Source organism: Botryllus schlosseri, chromosome 5 (assembly GCF_051294905.1).
Source record: "Botryllus schlosseri isolate E-star chromosome 5, Bs_hap1, whole genome shotgun sequence".
Lineage (NCBI taxonomy): Eukaryota > Metazoa > Chordata > Ascidiacea > Stolidobranchia > Styelidae > Botryllus > Botryllus schlosseri.
Window position 1 is genome coordinate 5,597,706 of NC_137240.1, and position 16,185 is coordinate 5,613,890.

Sequence of the window (16,185 nt, forward strand, 5' to 3'; positions counted from 1 at the left end):
AGGCCAGTGGAATTACCCAGATATCAGAGACCAGGCCAAGCCTATACTTGGGATATATCATTCACAATTGGGCTCTGAATGAAGTTAGCGTGCCACAAAGTGAGCAGGGTGCTCATGGTAGCTCCGCGTTGCCTTGATACTATACCGCCAAGGCACAGACTTGTTTGATAAACCAGATCTTGTCTGTATTTCAATTCAAGAGCAAGAATAGTTGTATCAAACAGAGTTGGATCAATTGTAATTTGTAATTGTAATTGAATGTAATTATTACATTTTTCTATGTAATTGTAATGTAATTGTAATTGAAGCATTTTTATTTTGTGTAATTGTAATTGTAATTGTAATTTGACAAAAATTTTGCTCAATTACAATTTCAATTACATTAAATTGCTATTGAGACCTGACAAGCACAACATAAAACAATTGACTTATAATGCATTCTCTTTAAATGTCGACAAGGAATTTGGTGGATCCATTCGCGGAAGCCCTTGACTGCGCCCTTGCGGTCGAAGTTTTTTTTATTTTTACCGCTATGCTGGCCTCGGCTGCCATTGTATACAATTTTTAGATTAGCCTACTAACCAACGGATGGATTCGCAACACGTGACTCACGATTGAATACGCCGAGAAGCGAACTGCTGAGCCGGCTAAAAGCAGCAGAATTGATATTCCCATAGCTTAGGCTTACCATATTTCGGAAATGAAAAAAGAGGACACTTTTTCAGAAATTTCAGACATGCAAAACTGGAGAAGAATTCTCAAAAACCCGTAAATTTTTCCCACTTCATGATCGGTTGACTAAAAAAAAAAGGTCATCAGCTCCGCTCAGAGCTCAAAATCACGTTTTTCACTCCACATTGCCAGGTGGATGACTAAAAAAAAAAAAAAAAGGTCTTCTTTTCGCTCAGAGCTGAAATCACCACTTTTCCCTCCAAAATACCCGCCGGAGCTTCACTTCTGCGCTAATTTGCGGCATATCACTCGCAATTTCCTCTAAATCTGACCTAAATTTTCAAAAAAGAGGACAAAATCTCAAAAAAGAGGACAAAAGGGCGTCCTCCCAGGACACTTTCAAAAAAGTCAAAAAAGAGGACAAATCCTCTTAAAAGAGGACGTATGCTAAGCCTACCATAGCTGGCGATCCAAGCGTCGAAATTTGATATGTATGGTCCTAATCGAAAGCTAGTGTCGCACTGATTCCGCAATAAAAGTATATTTCCAGGCAATGGTACCATCCCAAAATAGTCGTGAAAGTCTGGGAATCGGCATTGTTCTGAACAATCGCTGGGCGTAATTGGTAATTGTTGTGGTCATGCTGCTGCAGCGCTCTCACTTTTCAGAACAGTCGGCCTTAAACGGCTATTTTGGAGCAGTTACATTGCCCTGACGGGATTATATTTTGTATTTTCGGAATTAGTACATCAATAGCTTACGATAAAGAACAGATGCATCAAATTTGGACGCATGGATCGCCAGCTCTAGGACTACAAAGTTTGCTGCTTTTAGCCGGCTCTGCAGTGTGTGTCGGTGCATTCATGCGTGACTCACATCTTGCGCATCTATCAGTGGGTTGGCAATCTACAATACGATTTCAGATCACGATGCTGCATCGTTATTTCGTCTGGCTAACTAACCAGGCCACTGGATATTATATAACGTCTCATCTGACAAAGTCGGTTTTGTTTTCACTCCTCATCCTAATTCCTACGTCCCTCGATAAAAATAATATTATTTCTTTAATTATATACTATAGACGCAAATCCAACACGTGCATATATTATAATACTTTTTCAACGACATACTGCACCCTATCCTTAATCCTAACCCATAGGAAATTAGGTAAATAACATTTTACATTTCCAGTTACGTGAGCCATAATAACTGAGCATTCAAAACACGCTTATATTACGCCACAATGACATATCTCACATACATACATACATTGATCATTTGCCACCATTGTTTAATTTTTTTTTCTAATTTCCTTTAACTAAACATTTCTTTACAGCCAGACTGTTCAGAGTCAAGTGTACCTGTTTGATGCTGGTGTGATCAGACTAGATGACCTTCACGGTCTTATCGATCATTCCTATCTATTACCGAATACTGTGCACGCATATTTTCTGTACCACCATCACTGCCGTTTGTTATGTATTTTGGTTCGATGAAAATAAAGACTCTCTCTCTCTCTACTATGTACGCACATAAACGCATTTATTACTACACAATCTGAACTAGACTTGAATTGTTGTTAAATACGACGCTACGGTTGTCAAGGAGCACGGTTGAATTTATGATTATTAAATTACATGTTCAACAGCAGCAATTGTAATTGTAATTGTAATGTAATTGTAATGTAATTGAAGCATGCAAGGAGTAATTGTAATTGTAATTTGATATTTTTAGCATCGAGTAATTGTAATTGTAATGTAATTGAAACATTCATGAAAGTAATTGTAATTGTAATTGTAATTGAACTGAAATAATGTAATTGATCCAACTCTGGTATCAAACTATTCCCGGAAAGAAGATCTCTCTGTATCTTGACTGAAATCAATGTGTCGTGTTATGCATTTCATATGACTGCCTGTTTGTATTTGACCGGTCTTTTGAATGTATACTCGTGCTGGATTTTATTATAACTAACACGGCAATGAAAAAATATTGTCAAATGGTGATGTCTTGCAACATAAGGTTAATATATCTGCCAGAAAGCAACAATGATTCAGGAAGCGATAGGGTTACCAGCGGTTGTAAGCTGCAGTAGCGAGAGGGTTAATGAAAGGCAACAAAAAGGTTAATGAGTTTGCAGCTGAAGTGCGAAAATTGTTTCTTTTGAATCATCATTTTGACATTAAATGCGCATAATACGCCGGACGATCGCTTCCCATTTTGTTGACTGGGAGCGCATCCATGTCGGCCACTCTGCGAGACATCTTGGCACGAAATTTTCACAGATTCGATCAAGTTTACCACTTTTAATATGCACACCTAAATATCAAGCATAAGGGGACTTGACATTGCTGTTTGCAGCCCAATTTCCCTTCCGCTGTGGATTGACCTACCGGCAAAAGTTGATACATGCCTTCGAAGTGTGGCTTATCATCATGTTAACTCACCGTTCTGACGTGAGTGTCAAGACTATGTAGAAACCAACTTGGACTTATATTTAAAATATATATACTGATGGCTCCAAAATGAGCAGCGGATGTGATAGTAGTTTTCATGTCAATAATTTGAACACCTCCTCGAAATTTCGAATCCTCAAAACAACAACATCTATATTTACAGCAGAGTTGTTTTCGATCTCCAAAGCTCTGGAACAGGTTTCCGAACAATGCGAGCGGTCAAGTCATAATAGTATAGCCATCCTTTCGGATAGTCTAAGCCAGTGGTTTCCAACGTGGGCGATATCGATAGGGGGCGAAAATAGCGAAGGGGGCGATGACGCGTTAAAACGGCTATATTGGAGTCAAGCAGGAGATATGACCTTATTTTTTTTAGTCAACCCACCCGAAATTTGGTTGCAATAGTGGAAAATTCGACATCGAGCCGAGAAGTTGACCTTTTTTTTAGTCAACCTGCCGGTGATTCCGGTTTGTATGCCCAGTTTTCGGTTCGTAAAATTTGTGGGGCGATGAGTCGAAAAAGATTGGGAACCACTGGTCTAAGCGCTTTGGACGCGATACAGCACCGTTCCTCGACTCATCATTTGATTTCCAAAATATTCGATACATCTCTTAAAAAGAGAAATTAACATTGCTTTTATATGGATTCTAGGTCACGGAGGCGTCGGTTTCAATCTCGGCGCCGACACCCTCGCAAATGAGGCCGCCGTGGACGAAGCGGGAGTCAACGACGAAGAAAGTCAGGAAATAACACTATCGGAATGCAAGACTGTCATAAATGAGCAATTCGGAAGGTGGTGGACCTCCGAGCTCAATGCGGCAGAGACTGGGTTGCACTATCGACGCTTCACTGAAGACAAAAAAAGCACCAAGGAAATTATTAAGCTGGATAAACAATATAGTACAACCAGGGCTTTGGAGCCGGAGCCCGGAGCCGGAGCCCCGGAGCCGTGTATTTTTACCGGAGCTGGAGCCGTAGCCGGAGCTCAACCTAAAATTCAGCTGGAGCCGGAGCTGGATCCAGTTATTTGAGGGGTAGCTCCGGCTCCGACATGTTTCATAAGTCGTTATTATATCCCTTCGTGAAATTAAGAATCTTTTCCTCTTTGGCGCTACTTTTTCCGACTAACCATTTTTCCTGGGGATTTAACAGCATAGCAGTTCAATGTTCAATTTTCATACATGAATGCCGAACCTCGGTATGCTAGATATGCCGGTGAATATTGTGGGTATTCGGCATACCCGCGATTTCATCATCAGCACAACCTTGTTGGCCAATTGTATACGGTTCGAAAATAATGATCACAATGTATTTTCGTCGCACATGTCGATATGACGGGCGCGAGCCGAGAAATTCCATCTCATCGTTGCTATGAATCGGATGAGCGAATACTCGTTTTATCGTGATAATTCTTTAATTGGGCCGCGAAATTGGAGTGTGTTATTGAGTATGCAATTATGTATGCTAATTGGAATTCATTACTGCGCATCATCGTCATTCACTCCAGTAAGGATAGCCGAGCGTAAATAGGGGATGCCAGAAGAGTAGCTCAAAACCCCATGGTATTTTATGTTGGAGACAAATTACTGATTTGATACGCGATTTCCGATTTGTAGGCTAATCACCTGTTTCGTAAAAATGTGCATTTGTGCAATGTGCATTAGGGCTCTTCAAAAATGACTTTTTTTCTCAAATCGTACTGGCTACTTGATAAAATTGTTAGGTTACCTAATTTAAGCCTACACACAAAATTTGGTCCAATTCCAGCCAGTAACCGCTTTGCTACAGGTGAAGAAAGTTTCTATTTATTATGTAAAAATAAATGATAAAAAATTTGAAAATTTTCTGTTCATTCCATCAAAGTGTTAGGCTGTCTATAGAAACGATGCTCACCAAATTTGGTTCAATTCCAACCAGCGGAAGCGGAGTTATTGCTGTCGAAAAATTTAGATTTGAATAAAATAGTATTTACGGTGACCGATTCTTTGTTTATTTATTATAATTGTGCTCACCGTAAATACTATTTTATTCAAATCCAAATTTTTCGACGGCAATAACTCCACTTCCACTGGTTGGAATTGAACTAAATTTGGTGAGCATCGTTTCTACAGACAGCCTAACACTTTCATGGGGTGAACAGCAAATTTTCAAATTTTTATCATTTATTTTTATATAATAAATGGAAACTTACTTCTCCTGTAGCAAAGCGGTTACTGGCTGGAATTGAACCAAATTTTGTGTGTAGGCTTAAATTAGGCACCCTAACAATTTTATCAAGTAGCAAGTACGATTTGAGAAAAAAAATCATTTTTGAAGAGCGTAATGTGCATACTGCATAGTTTAATTCGTAATGGGCATGGCGCAATGTCCATGTCACGGTGTTTAATTCGATTATTCGATTCGTTTCAACGGGAATATATTATATTCCGATAAACTTGATCGACACCGGATGGACTGGTAACGAGTGCACCAATATCGAACGTCAAACCATTGGCCATTTGGTACAAATTGAATTTCTATTGATCAATTCGTTATATCCGCCCATATTGCTCTCACTATAGTTACAGTTGAATAATAATCGCACTATTAAAGATTGAATTGAGCTGCTGGCTTAATGTTAACGAGTACAGGGCCAGTGTTAAAACGCCGCATCAGAATTTTAATGCTGTACACATCAATGGCACGGAGTAAGTGCGTTCTAGTGCAACTATGATGTTATCGACAATTGACAAGTATTCATTATGTCGTCACAAGCTGGCACGGCGGCACCTATGTCTTCGTTGCTCCATCCGATGTTACTGACGGCTGAGTGGACAAACTCTAGATTACTATAGATAGCTAACATACGGGTAAATTAGTCATATATATAGACCAGGGGTGGCCAACCTCTTCGGCTAAAGGGCCACGTGAAATTGACGAATGAGTGCGCTGCCCACTAGCTGTGCCAGGCGCGTAAAATTTTCAAAGTTAATATCAATATTAATTGGGTATATTGCGGGTCGACTGTATACCGCCCAGTGGGCTCAGTTTGCAAGGACAGGACTATTAGGCATCTGGACATATAGATATCGAAGATTTTCGATAACATACGACAATCATTTTGTGCCTACATTTCACCGTCGACGATCTTTCTGCGAGCGCAAACGCGAAAATACTTTCTCTCGTAATTGCGAATAATCTGTAGTTAGACTCAATCGGCTAAATCAGGCGTTTTTTCATTTTCAGGTGGGGGTAGGCTACAAAAGAATTAAATCGTGTGACAATTAAACACACGAAGCGTGAAAAAAATTTTACTACTTTTTTAGTGTAATGTACGGCGATTTACTAAAAATGTGACTGGGCCCTGGATTTGCCAATGCGTCGGAACTGATATTTTAGTCATCAACATCCCAAGTGTCGCGGCCAGATTAATCATATTTTTGGTTTGCCCTGCAAGTTCACAACCGGAGCAATTCAATTTCGATAATATAATGCGATATTAGCTCCCGGGCCGCCAAAAATCTTCTCGTAGGTCACACATGGCCCGCAGGCAGCGGGTTGCCCACCCCTGATATAGACAGACACCTTCGATAGTTTTCAGGGCCGGAGCCGGAGCTGGAGACGGAGCAGTGGTAATAATGCGGCTCCGGAGCGGGAGCCGGAGCTAATGCATGATAGAAAAAAGCTCCGGAGCCGGAGCTGGAGCAATGCAAATTTACGGCTGCTCCAAAGCCCTGAGTACAACGCTATTCAGACTCGAGACAAGCCATTGCAAATTCAACGAACCCCTGTACCGTATTGGGTGGCATGATGATGGACTATGTGAAATCTGTTACGCGGAGGAATCAGTCGAACACTTCTTGATCCAGTGCAGCAGATACGACGACCACCGAACTTCACTTAAAGGAGCCGCCGACCAATTAGGCATATGTTTTGTACTGGACAATTTATTATCTGACCCCAGAATGTTTATAAAAGTAGTGGAATTTGTAAACGCCACCGGGTGAGTCATCTGATTGATTGACAATTAGGACTTTATTATGGGCCCTTGAGTCATCGTGCGTAGTCGGTGCACCCATTTCCCCTTACTCAACCAACCAACCACCATCTTTATTTTCATCCAACCAAAATACATCAAAACAACAGACGGCGATGATGGTGGTACAGCAAAAATGCATGCACAGTATTCGGTATCATATAGGAATTATCGATACGACCGTGAAGGTCAACTAGTCCGATCACACCAGCATCAAGCAGGTACACTTGACTCTACACCATTGGTCCTCAACCTTTTTTGTCTTCGCGGACCCCTTTTAGACGATCACGGACCCCCTCATCTTTTAGTTCAATTTTAGCTCAATTATCGTGCAATCGTCATTGGTCTCGTGGAAATATTTACTGCAGGCTAGCGATAAACAGCAACGAAATTACTTTTCTTGAAAATAACATCATAGTATTTATGTAGCAATTGGGTAGACTTTTATATTACAAAATAAATCCCGTAACTGCATTTCTTAGAATACGCGGTCGTCCGGTCGTGTTGTTGTTGTTGTTCTTTGAAGTATCCATGGTTTTTATCAACTACAATGGAAGTTGTTCTTGATGTACCCAGTTTAACAAATTGTTTATGGTTTGCCAGGTAGCTTTCGGGTAGAGTTGCTGCAGTACTTCTGATTCCATAGTACTCTAGCTTGTATCTTAAGATTCTGTAGTTAACTGTGTCGAAAACTTTGCGGAGGTCGATAAAAATGCTGCAGCCACTCTTCGTTTGCTTGATGGTTGTTGTAGTAGTCCGAGTCCGTTACAATTGATAGTATTGCGTGGTTGGTGTTTCGGTTTGATCTGAATCCATGCTAAGTCGGAGACAGTCCTGCAATCAATTCGAAAAATCTTTTTTTGAGCCGGCAGTCAACCAGTTTCTCGAAAACCGTAGCAAGATTTGGCAAAACAGATATTGGTCGATAGTTGTATATTATATTTTTACAGCCTTTCTTGAACACTGGCAGTTTTAAGTGCATATGGAAAAACATTGAATACTAGCTTCAGAAATTGAGTTGGGATGAGATAAGGTCCTACAGCTTCGTTATTTTTCATTTCAGATAATGTGATCGCAACTTCTTTAATTATCGGCTCAAGACAATTGGATTTCTGTGGGCCAGGATTCAGGTATGAGAGAAAATCATTGGAGGAGTTTGGTATTGAAGCTGCAAGATCCGGACCAATGTTGCAGAAATACTGATTGTACTTTTCTGCTACTGCAAGCTGGTCCTTGATCATGCTGCCATTTTCGAGTAGCTCGATGTCTTCAGCACTCTTGGGAGCATTACCATTAGTTAGGTTGATAATTTCTCAAATGGTTTTCCATGTGTTATTTGGATCTTTGGAGCACTCTTCGAATCCATTTTGGAAGTATTATTTTTTGGCATTTTCTTTCATACGTGTCACTTGGTTTGCATATGTTTTGTACACTTTTTCGCCTTCCCTTGTGCCTTGCGGATAGTAGTGCTTATGCCTCCAATCCCTAGTTTTGATCGTTACTAATATGACATGACTAATCCAAGGCTTCAAATTCGAGCGCCTTGCATTGCGGTTGACTGTCCTAATTGTGAAAGACGTGTCAAGGGCTGTCCGCAGTTCCTTAATAATTTTTTCAAAGTTGCTATTATAGCTGTCATTTGTGAATGAAGGGATTTTGTAGTTGTTGAAGGTATTGCTGACAATTTCAGTATACTCTTCAAGGCCGCGTTGATTTAGGGGTGTTCGAGATTCGAGTTCTTTAGCACATTGTGGTAGGGTCAATTTCATGTGGTAGATTATGGGATAGTGATCAGTCATTTTGTGTTGGAGCACAAAAGGGGACAGGTGATATTGATGGGTGTTGCAGAAGAAGTTTATCTAGTAAAGTTTTGGGATGGTCAATTATTCTTGTGGGTTCAGTAATCATCTGAGCTAGGCCTATTCAATAAAAATCAAGCATGTCACGTTACTTTGTGTTGAAGTTGGAGGTCTTCAGCAAATCAAGATTTATGTCTTCCATGATGAATATTTGTTCGTTAGCTGCTCTTAGAGTTTCCAATATAATCGGGAATTCGTCAAGAAAAGAATATTGGTCTGTTCCTGGGTGTCTGTAGATGACTGGCACCGTGAGAGCTTTTTGTACATGTACTCCGACTAATATATATTCTACGCCTTTGATTTTAACTTTTACGTCGGGCATCATTTCGTCTCAGACCTTCGTTGATGTAGGCTATAATCCAACGCCTCCAGCGTTCGTTTTAGAGGAAGAGTGTAAAATGTTGACACCTGTCAGGTTACCATTAGCTGTCGGATGTTCATTAAGCTTGGCTTCAGAGATTCCGTTGATGCTAGGTGAGCAATTGAGCAATTGTACATTTCAAACGGTGAATTTCATCCAGATGAGCTTGGAGGGATCTTGTGTTTATGTGGGTAAGTAGAAGTCCTTGAATTGACGGGATATCACTCCTACTCGTTGAATTGATGGACCTGCAGTTGGTCATGTCAAAAAAGTTTTGGGACATTTTTTAGGGTTTGTTGATTGTGCAGTGAGAGAGCAGTGTCGCGACTTCTATTCGATTTTATCGAGATCTTCCTTTGATTCAATTTGAATTCATTCTTTTTCATGAAGATATTCCCATTTGCAGTCCTTTTTTCGCAGTCCGTGCTTCAAAGAAAACGTCTCTTCTGTAATTAGTTAGATTTTCGTTTAGGAAGAGTTTCTTCATTCCTTCTACACCAAAGTCATTGATATCACTGTTGGCCCTCTTCACTTGGAGGAATTCTTTTTTTGTTATATCTGCAGAGAATTTACCTATAATGGGTCTTGTTTTGTGCGGATTTTTGAAGCGCACTCTATAACATTGCACAATCTGTGGCGCAGTTATGGCAACGTTCAGGGCGTTAGCTATTTTCATGATAGTTGCAGGCAGATTTTCTTTATTGAAGTAGGGAACACCATAAAATTCCAGGTTGTTGTTTTGACATTGCTGCTCCAGCTTGTCGTTGGTGCGTTCTAGGCTGGATAAAGTTTTTGTTTAGGAAACTCATAGTCGACTCAAATCTGTTGCGTTCCTTGAGCATGTTTCGTGGGAGGCGAGAGCAGGTTTTAGATTTTTTGTTGTCCTCAAATTCTTCATTCATGAAGTCCATACCAGTCTTGCAAGTTTCTTTCTCTTTCCGGAGTTCTTCTACAGCAGTACTAGATTTTTGGGTGTCTTCAACTGCAGTCTGCAGTTCTGAGACGATGTCCCGCAATTCTTCGTTTTCTTTCTTTAGTTTACCAACGTCTTGGTTTGTCGTGTCAAGATCAGATTTCAAATGATGATATTGCTTTTGCAATGTAAATTTAGTCGTGTAAAACCTTTGGCTTCAGTGAGTGCATCTTCTAGTTCACTGTCCATCTCAGTCAGTTTCAGCAAAATGGCATCTCCTGTTGTTGCAGGCTTCATTCTGCTTCTTGGATGGGTCTATAGCCTAGATAAGTGGTTCCCAGCCTTTTTCGACCCATCGCCCCCTTTTCAAGCTCAACACAGTGTTGGGATCAAGTGACTACCTTCGAGTCACGAGTCATCTCGAGTCATTACAGATTTTGACTCGAGTCAAGTCAAGTCAATCGGTTTTCGAAGGTGAATCGAGTCAAGTCAAGTCACTCGATTTTTGGAGGTGGCTCGAGTCAAGTCGAGTAAAGTCAAGTCAAGTCACGAGTCAAGTCCCAATTCAAGTCAAATTGAATTTCCTAATATGAGTGATGATTCAAAGTCATAAGATTTTGCCAGCTGTGTGAAAGACAGATTAATTAGCCATTTATCTTGAATCAAATACCGGATATAAAGTTAAATATACATGCAAAATTGCGTTATATCACACACTCACACGTGAAACTGGTATTGAAATAGTAACTGTATAGTTACCAGTGTTGGGATCAAGTCACTACCTTCGAGTCACGAGTCATTTCGAGTCATTGCACATTTTGACTCGAGTCAAGTCAAGTCAATCGATTTTCGAAGGTGACTCGAGTCAAGTCAAGTCACTCGATTTTTGGAGGTGACTCGAGTCATGTCGAGTCAAGTCAAGTCAAGTCACGAGTCAAGTCACGATTCAAGTCAAATTGTCTTTTCGAAAGTATGAGGCATGATTTCGTCATTGCATTTTGCTAGCTGTCTGATTACCAGATTAATGTGGTCATTGATTCTGAACCGATGAACGAATATAAAGTTAAATATACACGCAAGAAGGCACTGTATCGCTCCCATATAGGCATATACGTAGAACTGTTCAACTACGTAAGTAATTGCATAGCCTCAGTTTATAGTTACCAGCCAAACTTGAAAAACGAATTGATAAGATGCAATACATTACTCATTTACATGTTGATATGATACCATTCGAGCCTACACTAATGGTTGAGGATTATATAAACTATTATATTCGAATTCAATTTCAATAAAACAAGAGGTTTGGTTAAGGTATAACAACAGAAAACAGAAATGAATATTATGCTATTAAAATACCTCACTACTAGTTTACGACAACCTAAGCTGTACGCTTCAATTACTACGTGTGTGGTTATTTTATTTATGTGAGACAATGGTGGCTCAGTGACACACACGATCATTGAGTGATTTGTCGCTCTCACGAGTTACACCAGCGTTTCGCGAACAATCCGAACATATGGAAGATACAGTGATTTTTATCGACACCGATTACTTGATGACTTGAAATTGACTCGTGAATTTTGCTCCGAGTCACGAGTCAATTCACATTTTTGATGCGCCGAGTCAAGTCAAGTCAAGTCATTTTTGCAAAGTGACTCGAGTCAAGTCAAGTCATACGAAAAAGGTGACTCGAGTCTGACTCGAGTCAAGTCATGACTCGAGTCATCCCAACACTGATAGTTACATGCTACAGTCTGTTATTATCAGCCAAAATAGAGGATCGAATACGAAGCCTAGAGAAGTTTGAACAAATTGATATGGTACAAGACACTACCCATCTATCCATATATATCCAATATAAACGCATAAACTATATTCATTCATTCAATTAAATCATACAAGATGGTTGGTGTTGGTGATCACTGCCTATTGAGCAGTGTAGGAACTGGCCAGTCTAGGGAACGAAGCTACGCTGCAAATAATCTACTACTACTATGGCAAGGGAAGCTATGCTTTGATGTAACAATAGACCTTTTGCAGGACTTCGATCACGTGACTAGATACGCATAGCAACAACAAATTGGTTAGCAAGCTACTTTCTCGCGCACCTGCTTCAGTGCTAAATATCGCATAGTGTACTGTTGATTTCTGGTTGTAAACGTTTCGTAAATTTGTTGTAGTAGTCATCAGAGATTTACCTATGCCAGATGTCGATCCTGTACAAAGCACATAGAATGATATCGTCAGAATTACGCAGAAATCCGTCGTTAACGTAGCCGTATTTCGGATACAGTACAGTATATTATCGTTTTCGGGCTGTAAACGTTCTCAAGTGTCATGGAGATGCGCAAGGATTCAAATATGTTGGATGTCTTTGATTCATGAACTATGTAAACTCCTTGCGTCAAAATGATCGACATTGTAGCCGTTATTTGGTAGTCAACTATGATTTTATGACACAAAATTCGACATTGCAGGACATTGACTGCATGATATTTATTGCAGCATTAAGTTAGGTGTGGATAGTATACTATAGTTGTATTGTAGCGCTAGTTGGTAATCATTGCAGCATTTTGATGATTGATATCAATTGCAATATATATAGGATACTGCTATTTTTAAGCCTAAGAGACAATGACTGCCAGTGCAAGTACGTTGATGTGTTATGAATTCATGCAATGTGCTACATACCATATATATATTAAATATCCTAAGCTATTGTATGACTTCTCAGTTAAACAATTCAAAATATTTAGACCTCTACACCTATATTACAAGTTATTGATCATTCTGTCATGCTGCCAAGTGCCACTACCCGAAGGAAAATGATCATCAGCTCCAATTGAGGGTGAAACAAACTGTCCCGGGGCCTGGATTACTTGATTGATTGCCTGGATTGGATTACTTCACTCTATGCCACAGTGCAAATATCTTGAGTTTCAAGACATATGGCTATACCACATGCATACGGATTAATGATCTGATGGATTATCCCAAGAGAGCCGAACATAGGCAACTAAGAAATTGATGATGCCCTCGTCAAGAATTCAGCCTGGAGCCAATTATTATCACCACTTAAAATTTGGTCATGCGGTGGAAGGCAGCGTGGTTTCATGCCAACAGAAAATGTCAGCAGATGATCTGACCACTGACTAACTGTCCTGAACTTCTTTCCCGATGTTGATGTCTGCTTTGAAAATGATATTTCATTTGTGTACAGCAAGACAAGCGCTCTTCCGTGGATGCTATGAATATGTCTAGACAAGTGGCTATGGAGGTAGAGGAAAATACATAGGCATAACAGTCTCGGCAGTTATTGAACTTGATAAGGTTAACATCCATTTTTCTTCAACTATTTCTTATGCTCTGGGTATCGAATGCACAAAAATTAATAAATCGATCTTCTTTGCAAGTTTATTTGTAAATTCAATGAATCAAAGAATATCATAAGTTCAGAATATTACGGAGTCAATGCGAAAGAAACAATGTTAGTCGTCTTTAGAGGATGTTTCTGAGTTGGTTGAGCCAATACACAGAGGGGGTCAGCAACTAAGTACTATTTTACTAGCGTACTAGCGTCATTATGAGTTTAGGCTACTTCCACTTCTACTTGACACTTTTTAGGTAGTACTTTTTTGTCAGGTTTGGGATTATGTCAACTAGAAAGTAGCTTTGGCGCATGATTGCATCCCCTTGAAGCATGAGGTTGTCATAACAACTGGGCAAAATAGCCCCAGTACCACGGTAACTAAATTAATTTTTGAAAATTGCACTTATTTGTGGTGTCATCACCCTTTTGCGTTGATCAAGAAGATGCAACATGCAATGTTTACAGCAGTTGTCACATGGCATCAATTTCTAAAACTAAGTGACCCTCAACCAAATCTACTTCATGTAACGAATTTCTTGACCGCTTTTCAGAAATTCATTTCTACTTCCACTTGAAGTACTTTGGACATGTCCTGGAAGTAATTATAATTAGTGCTAGTGCTACTTGTACTGGAGTATAAATTAAGGCATTACTTCTACTCGGTTCCCAACAATGACCACGTTGACCACGTCTGGGTATAGGATGACCGATCTTGTCACTGCGTTTGAGCTGCTCTAAGAGTTATATGATAGTTACTTCCCTTAGTTCGCTAAATATCGCACATATGTGACATCAACTATTTATCAAAATCGAGTGTGATTTGCCAAATCCACTTCAATCGCAGTTGCGAAGTAGTGGTAATAAAATTGGCATTGTATAATGTAGGCCTATAAGGCAACAATAAAGTGCACTGATTTGCTTAGTCTTGACGGCAGGTTCTCCCAAAAGATACTTCCGATATGTTCAGCGACATTTGTTTTATAGCAGCACGCCAGCACCCAAACCAGCAGACAGTATATCCTGATCCTTCTTGCGGGTCCCGGCTGCTTCAGCCATATCTTCCATCCAAAATCAGGCTCAACAACAGACACATAGTACTGCTTGAACTAACAAATACTCTTACCAGAATATAAGCCAATCGCTTTACTTCAAATGCATAAATTTAAGTACATATATGATCAGAGTTGAGTACCGTAATACGACTACGTTACCGGTGGATTTCTGCGTAATTCTGACGATATCATTCTAAATGCTTTGTACAGGATTGACATCTAGCATAGGTGAATCTCTGATGACTTCTCCAACAAATTTCCGAAACGCTTACAACCAGAAATCAACAGTACAATATGCTATATTTAGCACTGAAGCAGGTGCGCGAGAAAGTAGCTTGCTAACCAATTTGTTTGTTGCTATGCGTATCTAGTCACGTGATCGAAGTCCTGCAAAAGGCCTATTGAGGACCAGTGAAACGTACAATGAGTGAATGACTGGTTGCTCTCACAAGTGTCACCGGCGTATCGCGAATAATTCGAACATACACACGATGAGGTGATTTAGTCAACAATATTTAATTAATATCGATGACTTGAAATTGACTCGTGAATTTTGCTCCGAGTCACGAGTCAATCCACATTTCTGAAGCGCCGAGTCAAGTCAAGTCAAGTGATTTTTCCAAAGTGACTCGAGTCAAGTCATACGAAAAATGTGACTCGAGACATCCCATCACTGGCTCAACACCGATCATCGCCCCCCAAACTTTGTGTACCGAAAATTGGGCCTACAAACTATATTCACCGGCGGGTTGACTAAAAAAAAGGTCAACTTTCCGGCCCGAAGCCTCATTTGACACTTTTGTAACAAACAAAAAAGGTCAACTTTCCGCCTCGTAGCCTAAATTGACACTTTTGTAACTAAATTTCCGTGGGTTCACTACCAAAAAAAGGTCAGCTGATTTGACGCGTCATCGCCCCCCTATCGCCCCCTTCGCTATTTTCGCCCCCGTCGCCCCCTTTGTCCATTTTCGCCCCCATATCGCCCCTCGTCATTTTCGCCCCCCTAGACCGCCAAATCGCCCCCTGGGGGGCGATATCGCCCACGTTGGAAACCACTGGCCTAGATTATAGCGTAGATTACTTAAATTTAATACAACCAAATACTCCAATGCAAAATGGAAGGCTGATTTTGAGGGGTTCCAGGAACACCTGTATAATAAAATTTATATTATCGTAATCAACCCCCTGGTAGCTTTCGATTGGTACCAATTTTATAAATTATCGCGCTCGGCAAGTCGGTCACAAATTACAGTCAGCATCTAGCCAAATGGAAAGTGTGACGTATCCAATCGACGTGAGCCGTGAGATTTGCTTGTTTCCACACCTTTGTAGAACACTATGGTTGAGCTATATAATACTAACTTCTAGATCAGTGGTTCTCAACCTTTTTCACCTCGCGGACCGGTAAAATTTTAAGTAATGTCTGGCGGACCGGTGAGCTTTCAAAATTGAAATGAAGCCAAAATGTAAAGTATGCAACCGT

The 16,185-nt window shown here is 40.2% G+C and overlaps 1 protein-coding gene across 1 annotated transcript in view; it reads right to left on the bottom strand.

The window, feature by feature from the left end:
- Positions 1-15,809, bottom strand: part of LOC145439649 (meprin A subunit beta-like) — a 171,752-nt gene extending 155,943 nt beyond the window's left edge. Inside the window, exon 1 of the mRNA XM_080317170.1 lies at positions 15,790-15,809. The gene's annotated coding sequence lies outside the window, so the exon portion shown is untranslated. The remainder of the gene's footprint in view (positions 1-15,789) is intronic.
- Between the last annotated feature and the right edge of the window lie 376 nt (positions 15,810-16,185).